Source organism: Balaenoptera acutorostrata, chromosome 3 (genome assembly GCF_949987535.1).
Source record: "Balaenoptera acutorostrata chromosome 3, mBalAcu1.1, whole genome shotgun sequence".
Lineage (NCBI taxonomy): Eukaryota > Metazoa > Chordata > Mammalia > Artiodactyla > Balaenopteridae > Balaenoptera > Balaenoptera acutorostrata.
Genome location: NC_080066.1, coordinates 107,708,661 through 107,719,263, shown reverse-complemented (window position 1 = coordinate 107,719,263; position 10,603 = coordinate 107,708,661). Strand labels below are relative to the sequence as shown.

The window sequence follows — 10,603 nt, the reverse complement described above, 5'->3', positions numbered from 1 at the left end:
TTGGACCCGCCTCTGCGTGTAGGTCGCCTGAGGGCGTCTGTTCTTCGCTCAGACAGGATGGGGTTAAAGGAGCAGCTGCTTCGGGGGCTCTGGCTCACCCAGGCCGCGGGGAGGGAGCGTTACGGAGGAGGCGGGGTGAGCCTGCGGCGGCAGAGGCCGGCGTGACGTTGCACCAGCCTGAGGCGCGCCGTGTGTTCTCCCGGGTAAGTTGTCCCTGGATTACGGGACCCTGGTGGTGACGGGCTGCACCAGCTCCCGGGAGGGGCGGTGTGGAGAGTGACCTGTGCTCGCACACAGGCTTCTTGGTGGCGGCAGCAGCAGCCTTAGCGTCCCATGCCCGTCTCTGGGGTCCGCACTGATGGCCACGGCTCGCGCCCATCTCTGGAGCTCGTTTAGGCGGCGCTCTGAATCCCCTCTCCTCGCGCACCAGCAAACAAAGAGGTAAGAAAAAGTCTCTTGCCTCTTCGGCAGCTGCAGACTTTTTCCCGGACTCCCTCCCAGCTAGCTGTGGTGCACTAGCCCCCTTCAGGCTGCATTCACGCCGCCAACCCCAGTCCTCTCCCTACGATCCGACCGAAGCCCGAGCCTCAGCTCCCAGCCCCGCCCGCCCGGCGGGTGAGCAGACAAGCCTCTCGGGCTGCTGAGTGCTGCTCGGCGCCGCTCCTCTGTGTGGAATCTCTCTGCTTTGCCCTCTGCACCCCTATTGCTGCGCTCTCCTCCGTGGCTCCGAAGCTCCCCACCTCTGCCATTCGCCCTCCGCCACCCACCGTCTACACCCACGAAGGGCCTTCCTAGTGTGTGGAAACCTTTCCTCCTTCACAGCTCCCTCCCACTGGTGCAGGTCCTGTCCCTATTCTTTTGTCTCGGTTTTTTCTTTTTTCTTTTGCCCTACCCAGGTACATGGGGAGTGTCTTGCCTTTTGGGAGGTCTGAGGTCTTCTGCCAGCGTTCAGTAGGTGTTCTGTAGGAGTTGTTCCACGTGTAGATGTATTTCTGTTGTATTTGTGGGGAGGAAGGTGATCTCCACATCTCACTCCTCCGCCATCTTGAAGGTCTCCTATATTTTACATATTTAATGCATTTTACAATAAAGAATGATATGATGTAATGCTCTAGGTCCGCAAGAATTTATTTCCTTTCAAAGGGATCTGTGTAAACCCAAGATTACGCAAGTCAGACATTGAACCAGACAGCTCTTCCAGGTCTTAAATTTTCTAATAAGAAACTAATGACTTCAGGGTACAGGTGGGAGGGAGGGGAGTCATGGGGTGACCTCAGTTCATTATAAGACTTTTCATTATAATTTTTTTTTTCACGGTTAAAGATTTGATGAAAGTTCATAATAGTGCAATTGACAAGGAAATTTAATTTTTTCTGAGATATGCATTATAATTATTATACAGTTTTCTCTCTGCTTTTCCATAAGGATTAAGAAAAGACAGCAGAGATATTCCAGATGATCAAGAATGGAATGCTATTATGCAAATTCAAAACGATAAAGGGAAGCATCTCACACTTGGCATGGTTATATCTCATCACTCAGAAATCAGTAAACAGGGAAAGAGGTAGAAGTTACCACATAGTCAAATAAGGACTGTCTTACCTGTGGAGGATTCATCACAAAACTGCTTTTAGTATTTGTAAACTACAAAGTCCATACATCGGAGTATATTAACCCAATGGCTTTATTGCAGGAAACCAGCTGAAAAGTGTCTCTAAGTGACCGATACCAGCTCCTGTTTTCTCCAAGCCAAAACAATGACAAAGGCATTTCTTTTCAAAGTCCCAGGGAGGGTGGGAAGGAGATGATTTTTTTACTGTGTAGTATTTACTCTTAGGTCGGCATCCTCTTTGCCTCTGTCAATGAGCATCACATCCTCCTTTCATTTAAATTCCCTGCTTTGGTGATCCTGTGATTTCAAACAGAGGAGACAGAAGTGACAGTAATAGTGTGGCAGGGTCTCCAATCTGTAACCTGCATGCTAAGTTAAAATCTTGTTGATTCAAGTAAAAACAGGTTTCCAAATTGTGGAGTCAGACACAGAATGTCATAGGTGCATGGTTACACTAGTTGGGCCATGCTAGGGAAACACCACCATGAAGGGCAGGCTGCCTTGGACTAGCCCCAGAGTGGCCTGCTGGTGACACTATATCTCACATGCTTTCTTCCTCCTTTTAGTTATAGCATGAATGGATCTTCTCAAATAAGTGAAGTATTATGGATTAGAGGAGAGCATCCAACCCCAAACAGCAAATACACAGAATGTCCACAGATGCTTGGTGGGCGAGCTTGGCCCTATACCCACCGTAGTGACTCACGACAGCAATGTGTCTCTTTCTCAAACATGTAAACTCAAGGTTGACGTTGAGAGTCAGTTGCAACAGATGTAATGGGAAGGCAATAATGACAGCTTTATTGTTTGAGCAGTTACTGGGTCCCAGGAAATCCTGTAACAGGTTACACCTATTATCTCATTTAATCCTACAACAAGATAGATACAATTAGTATTCTCGTATTTCAGACAAGAAAACTGAGGCCCAGAGAGGTTAGGTAAAGTGCCCAAGGTCATACAGAGAATAAGTCAGAATTCTAACTCAAGCAACCTTATTCCAGGACTTCAGCTAAGCGACTCTGCCGTAAACAGAGACAGAATTGTTGAGTCATGAGAGGATTAAGGCACTAGAGGAAGAAACCAGGAAGAAACTCCTGCAGCTGGGCAAGCGATGAGTCAGCCTGGCCTGCCGTTCCGGATCCTGAATCACCCTCCATGCTCCCAGACCACATCCCAGTTCCTAGATGCCTTACTGTGCCACGGAGGTTGGTCACACGTATCCTGATTGCGCAACCTTTCCTGGGTTCCCATGAAACCTGATTTCTTATTTCCACAAATATTCTTGTAGTAAGCCTTCTCCATTGCCTTGGATAAGCTGGGGAAATCTCGCTTTCTTGTTTCTCAAAAGCCGAACACTGAGGCAAACTGGAAACTATTATCTAGCAGTGGTTCTCAAACTTTAGATACATCAGAATCACCTGCAGGGCGTGTTAAGCCGGATTACTGGGCTCCACCCCCTGAGCTCCTGAGTCACTAGGCCTGGGTTGGGGCCCAAGAATTTGCATTTCTAACAAGTTCCCTGGTGATACTGATGCTGCAGATCCAAGGACCACACTTTGAGAACCGCTGACCTAGAGCCTTGCTCCCCAAAGTGTGGACAGCAGCAGCAGCAGCCTTACCCGGGAACTTGTCAGAAATGAGACCCTCAGCACCCACACAGGCCTATTGAATCAGAATCTGCATTTTAACAAGGCCCCGTTTTAACAAGCACATTTTAACAAGGTGCTTTCTGTGCGCATAAGAATTTGGAGAATCACTGCTAGAGCAGAGGTTCCCAACTGGCTGCACACTGGAAATACCAAGAAGCTTTAAAAACAACACTGATGCCTGGTCCACATACAGAGATGCTGATTTTGGTGCCTGGCCCCTCCCCCAGACATGTTAATTTAGCAGGTTGGGTGTGTGTCTGATGTGGGGATGTTTTAAATCTCCCCCTGTGATTCTGATGTGCAGCCAAGGTGGTGAACCACTGACGCAGAGGTGTTGACTTCAGCTGACCTGCTGACATTTTCTCTTGCCCCACGTTCATTTACAAAGTGTGTCCTTCTAGAAGGAAAAAGAGCAGTCACTATAGTATTTATTAAACTGACAGAAGAGAAGAAAAAGTGGAAATAACTTTATGCCTGAAATTTCCACTTTGGCCAAGTTCAGCTTCAAGTTGTAAATAATTGAAGAGTAAAGGGAGACCAACAAAATAAAATCATGTTTAAATCCTGCAACTGTTCCTGCAGCGCTGGTCTGCAGCAGACCAGTCAGATAGAAAAATACGCTCTTCCCAAATGAGCATTTGTTCTCAGAATGAAGTGCTTCACTGCAGCCCCATTTCCCTGTGAAGCACTATTCCTCCCCTACCTTTTCATGTGTTTGTTTAGTTTTGTTGTTTTTTTTATTTTATTTTTTTTAATGTATTTATTTTATTTTTTTATTTTTTGCTGCATTGGGTCTTCGTTGCTGCACGCGGACTTTCTCTAGTTGTGGCGAGCGGGAGCTACTCTTTGTTGAGGTGCACAGGCTTCTCATTGCGGTGGCTTCTCTTGTTGCAGAGCATGGGCTCTAGGTGCGTGGGCTTCAGTAGTTGTGGCACATGGGCTTAGTTGTTCCGTGGCATGTGGGATCTTCCCGGACAGGGGCTCGAACCCGTGTCCCCTGCACTGGCAGTATGATTCTTAACCACAGTGCCACCAGGGAAGTCCCTAGTTTTGTTTTTTAATAAGATGTGCGACTTTAGACAAGTTATCCATATTCTCTGTACCTCAAGTTTCTCAACTGAAAATGGAGATGAATGCCTAGCTCCACAGAATGTGGAGACTGAGTTGGATTCTATACAACGTGCCCGGCACATGCCTGACTGTACAGGGAAAGCACAGTAAATGGTCTACCTGGGAGAATTCCTCAATTAAGAGCTCTAAAGATTAGGTAGCTAATGATCTGTAATATCCTCCTGAGCACCTGCTCATCTCATTTTAATAAGGAGAGTGTGTTCGGCCTTCTACAGGAAGTCACAGATACTTCAGCCAGCAAGGTTGGAGGAAAGACTAGATCTGGACCAAGAAGGCTGGTCAGCAGGTGCTCAAAAGCCAACCACTGAAATCATGAATCAGAAAGGCTTCCTGCAGCTCCAGGCACAAGATGGGCAGCAGCAGGCACCTCTCTAAATCTTGCAATAGTCAGAGAATTCGGGATATGAGCCCACTCGGAAAGGGTAGGGTGTAACATTTCAAGAACTGTTTTCATCACCAAGAGAGCGAAGTAGGTTGTGAAAAGGCAAATACATCTATAGACTCTCTTGAGAGATAGTTTTGACATGGAAAGTATAAAGGAGAAGGCATTGGCCTGAACAGTGAAACATGCCTCCTTCAAGCTTGTTTCCTTCCGGCCTCTCCCTTACCCTCCATCTTCTGAGCTCTGAGATGGGTGGTATTTAAGAAGGCATCTCTCCTAATAGATGTTTTGTAAGACCTCAGAGGCATTTCCAAGTTGGAGTCAATATACTTTGTATACTGATGAGATTCTGCAGTAAACTAATTAGCTGTCTGCAACTAGTTAATTAAGAGATACTGCAGTACCTTGGCCTCAGGCATTAAGCAACTCTAGCTGATAAGCCCGAAATTGGCAAATAAGAGGATTGACAGTACACAAGGGGATTATGTGTCACTCACTTAGGAATATATTTTTCCAAGGGGTAGATGAACATAGCCTAGAGGAGGTCATATGGGTGGGATCTTCATGAGGCTCCGTAATTGTCAGAAAAGCAGGGATTTCCAACTCTTGGGAAATGCAGCAGTAAACAGAGTTCTCCCTATATTTCATTCTGTTTTCCCTCTTTCTATCACCCCAAGACCTAGTTTATTGAAGTCAAGGAGGGCATTAAGACTCAGAGATCTTTGGGTATGCCACCTGGCAGGGTCATAATTAACATAGACCCTGTGCAGATTTTTTAAAGGTGCCCATTTCTCTGGCTAGCCAGAGCCTGTTACCAAATCAAACTTGGGTCCACTTGCCCCATGCAGCAAAGCCAATCTACTGACACTGGGTTGTGAGGAAGGAAAGTACAGTGTTTATTGCAGGGCCCAGCAAGGAGTATGGGCAGTTAAGACTCAAAAGACACAAGCCCCCCAATGGCTTTCAGAGAATGGTTTTTAAAGGCAACGTTTGGAGTGAGCGTTACAGAGTACATGACTTTCTTCTGATTGGTTGGTGGTGAGGTAACAGGGTGCTGTTTCGGGAAACTTAACCATCAACCTTCTGGTTCCAACCAGTCTGGGGTCTACATGGTTGTGGTCAGCATGTAGTCACCATCCTCCACCTGGATGTGGTTCTTAAGTTTCTACAGAGCAACTCATAGGTCCTGCTCGGTTTCTAGCCCTTGCCCTTCCTCTAACATCTGGCCTGGTGAGTAGGATCTGGACTGGACTCCAGCTATACTCACCCTTTGGGAATGCACCTGCAGCCTGCATAACTGTAGGCAGGGACCTCACCTTCCACCCCCAGCCCAGATGCAGAAGGGACCAGATTATCTCTCCCCACCCTCGAAAGGAAGGAACATTCCCAAAGCCAAGCCTTATCTGCTACTCACCCACAATGCAAGTCCTCTGGTGCCTTGAGTGTTAGCCAAAGGCTCCTCACACCCAGAAATTCCCCAAGAGACACTGGCTATTCTCCAAGCTAAGAATCACCTCTTGGTGAGCGGAGTGGGAAGTGGGAAATATTATCAGCATCTGGGAGGGCTTTACATATGCCCACCTGGAGACTATGATGTGTGACCGCCCCTCTCATTGGCACATTTAACTCTCCCACTACCCCCAGCATGGTTTTCAAATTCCTATCTGATGAGGTAATGGTGAAAGAATATACAAATGTGAAGAGGATCAAAGCAGAAAAAAATGTTTGGAAATTACAGATAGCCCTTTAAGTCAAAACTCTGGGATATCTGAATGGTTTGCTCTCTGTCCCAAGCAGTTTCTGCCGTTCAGTGCCATTCTTTCTTATTGCGTGCTCCACTGACTGCTTGCATAAGAATCACTTGGGGCACATATCTAAAATACCTCCCAGGCCTACTCAATCAGAATTACTGGGAGCAGAGCTGGAAATCTACATTTTTTAACAAGGTCCCCAGGTGACTTTTATGTATTTTAAAGTTTGTGTATGACTAATCTATTAGGACAGGTAGCTTATCTGGTGAATATTTATTCATCTCATTTATCTGCTTATGACTTTTTTCACATTTAGAGAGTGGAACCTGAGTCCCCAGTGTCATTTACACAGATATCTATTAGCCTAAACCTAGCATAATGTAGTTCTACTTTTGTCCTTGCTCTTTCTCTACTTTATATTTAGAAAGATTTTCTTGAAGGACACTATTCTTCCTCATTGTCCCCTCATCCTTTCCCTATAGTTTAAAAGCCTCATCCCCTTCCTCTGGATTTCAGAACCTGCCTGACACTAACCCAGAATTACCACTCCCAAGTTTGGATTTGGACTTGACCTGCTATTAGGCACCTTCACTCCCTCATAATTCAGTCTCCAATATAAATGAATATAAACCCTACGTCCTTAACCCCCAATCTCACCTCCTGTTCCTGCTCTACCACAGTTTTTCCTTTGCTAGAATAAGACATTGCAAAGCAGTCTCTAACAGCCTCCCAGGAGCAAATGCCGAAGGCTTATCTAGGTTCTAGCAAGTGTTGCTGATGAAGAGAAGGAAGTAAAGTTGCCCAGAGAGAAAGACATGCCTCTCACTCTTCTGTTTCTCTTTCTTACCTGTTGGCTTTCATACAGCCACTCGCAGTACAAGAAGCTTCCCCACACCAAGGGGGGGAAACTGCGGTGAGCTGGGGATGGTGGTGTGCTGAATTGGGCGATTGGGATTGACATGTATACACTGATGTGTATAAAATTGATGCCTAATAAGAACATGCAGTATAAAACAAACAAACAAACAAAACAACTAATACTAAACTTTCATTGGGTTATTTGTATGGAAATATGTTAATATAAATGTTTCAGACACTAAATGAAATTTCTAAAAATCTTATATGTTCTGGTATAATGTTATAAGTCATAATCCTAGTTATTACTTTAAAATGTATATCTCAGAAATAACTAATTTTCTTGTCAACTGCATTATTATGAACTTTCATCAAATCTTTAACTGTGGTCATTTTTAAGTCTTTTGTCATTTACAGACAGTTCTGGGTATACTCTGATGCTTTTGCAAATATGTTTCTATAAAAGGGTTTCATCTTCAAGGAATTCATGGAAAAGACTCTGACAAGTACAGGTTTCTGGTAACTGACTGTACTGCTGAACTGAATGAATAAGCATTTTCAGAACTCTAATGAAAAACTGATGAACTCATAAAAGTGCTAACAAAAGATCAAGATGAAAAAAAAATTAATTACATGGGACTGAGTGAACTGATGATGATGAGTATAATTTTTGTGACTTTCTCTCTGAATTAAAAAAAAAAAAATCCCACAAGGACTCAGAGGCAAAGAACATACAAATCAATATTCACTGCAAAGTAAAGGAGCTGTTACAGTGGAGGATTACTGGACTGAATGTCAGTATTATGACATAGTATGAGTGTGTTTCATGTTTGGTAACTGCAATCATTGTTGCTTTTGTTGTGGTCATCCATGTACAATGCTTGGTGTCAGTCTATTTATCTCTTGTAAAAATAAAATACAGTGTGTGTGTGTGGAAAAAAAAAAAAGAAGCTTCCCCTTCTCCCCAAATTGGAACAATTGGGGGATAAAGATCAGACAGAGCTAACTGGATAAATCAGCACACATATCCCATACTGCATGCCAGGGACAGGGGTGGAAAACAAAAATAGCCACTAACACTCTATAGCTTTGAGACCACTTGGAGACCTAAGCAAAGCTTTCATCTTTTTACAACTGCATCTGCTGCTTTTCTGAAACATATGTATATCTGATTGCCAGAATAGCAGAGGCACAATGTTAAACATTCTGCTTTTATTAATGAAACTCCTATCAGGACTTCCTACTCAGTGTTATGACTAAGGCCATTAGCGTCCTTAAGTATGAAACAATTATAAGGAATGAAAATGTTAATATATTTTACACAGTTGCTATCTGTGCTAGTTAGGATATAGTTCAGCTGCTTAAACAGAGACCCAATCACAATGGCTGAAAACAAGATAGAAGCTTATTTCTCCCATTAAAGTTCCATCTGACAGGTTCAGCAGGGAGAAGCTCTACTCCACAAGATCATGCAGGGACCTAGGCTCCTACCTTACTGTTCTGTCATTCCTTAGAGTGTTGTTCTTGTCCTCATGGTCAAAATCGGCTCACCCACTACTGCATCATATATCAGCCTATGGAAAGGGAGAAAAAGGACATAGGGGGCAAGTAGCTTTCTTTTGGGAAGATGTTCTGGAAGTGTGCTTCTGGAAGCATCACTTCTGCTCACATGCACTGGCTGGAACTTGCTTGCGTGGCCACACCTTGCCAAGGGAAACTGGAAATATCATTTCTAGTTGAGGTCTTGGACCTCAGGTGCTTCTGTTACCAAAATTCCATCATACCATATATACAATTTTTAGCCTACCTTTTCATTTAATATTTTAACAATCATTGCCTCATGTCATTAATAAATTTTCATGAACATCACCTTTAATGATTATATAATGGTTCTATATATGAAGTACTTCCCTATTGTCAGACATGTAGGTTGTTTCCAATTTGGGGATTTTATAAATAATACTACAATTAATATCCAGCATATTAATCTTACTTGCTTTTCCGGTAATTTCCTTGGGATTTATTCTCACAAGTAGGATAGTTTTACTTAAAAGTTGTACCAATTAACCTTCTTCTCAGCAGCAAATGAGAGGGTCAAATTTATGCCACTACCGCTAGCAATAATTTAGTCTCTTTTTTTTAATCTTCACAAATTTGATTGATTGAAAATGACATCTAATTGTAATTTTAAATTTCATTCCTTTAATTATCAGTGTGTTTATTTCATTACTTGTGAATGTTAACAAGTTCCAAATATTTATTAACTGCTTGTAAATCTTCTCTTAAGAATTTGTCTTTGCCATGCATTGTCTCTGGTTATTTTTTTCACCTGTAAAACAAGACAATAATAGTACCTGCATAATAGAGTGTGGTGAGAATCAAACTTTGTTTCTTCTGCTCCATCTGTTCTGGTTTCTTCTGGATAAGCCTTGCAACCTAGGGCCCACTCTATGCTGGGGCCACTGTGGATTGGTCTGAGGACCCCTATTCATTCTGCCACATTACCCCATCTTATTTTGTTCACAGCACTGATGATTTTCTTTTTTTTATAGATTTATTTATTTATTTACTTTTGGCTGTGTTGGGTCTTCATTGCTGTGCACGAGCTTTCTCTAGTTGCGGCGAGCGGGGGCTACTCTTCGTTGCAGTGCGCGGGTTTCTCGTTGCGGTGGCCTCTCTTGTGGCAGAGCACGGGCTCTAGGAGCATGGGCTTCAGTAGTTGTGGCTTGAGGGTTCTAGAGCGCAGGCTCAGTAGTTGTGGCGCACGGGCTTAGTTGCTCCGCGGCATGTGGGATCTTCCCAGACCAGGGCTTGAACCCGTGTCCCCTGCAGTGGCAGGCGGATTCTTAACCACTGAGCCACCAGGGAAGTCCCAGCACTGATGATTATCAGAAATTACACTTTTCCCCTGGTCTGCTTATTTCTGTCTGTCTCGCCCCACCCCCGACCCCACCAGCCCACATCCCCCACGCCCTAGAAGAACCAGGCCTTGGTTTCTCCTTTTCACTGGTGTTTCTCTACCACCTAAACAGCATCTGGCCCATAGTAGGTACTCAATAAACACTTGCTGGATAAATAAACAAACTTCCTTCTCTCACCACCGGAATCTTTTGACTATGTAAAATACTTGGGCACAGTCTGCAATTACCTCTTTCCAAAGACAAGCCTTGAAGCCCCCCGTGCGCACACGGGCACGCACACACACACACGCACACACCCCGCA

At 44.2% G+C, this 10,603-nt stretch overlaps 1 protein-coding gene across 2 annotated transcripts in view; it reads left to right on the top strand.

Moving 5' to 3' along the window:
• The first annotated feature begins 218 nt into the window (after nt 1-218).
• Nucleotides 219-10,603, top strand: part of STXBP6 (syntaxin binding protein 6) — a 335,859-nt gene continuing 325,474 nt past the window's right edge. For both annotated transcript variants that reach the window (XM_057544156.1, XM_057544157.1), the window contains exon 1: nt 219-441. The gene's annotated coding sequence lies outside the window, so the exon portion shown is untranslated. The remainder of the gene's footprint in view (nt 442-10,603) is intronic.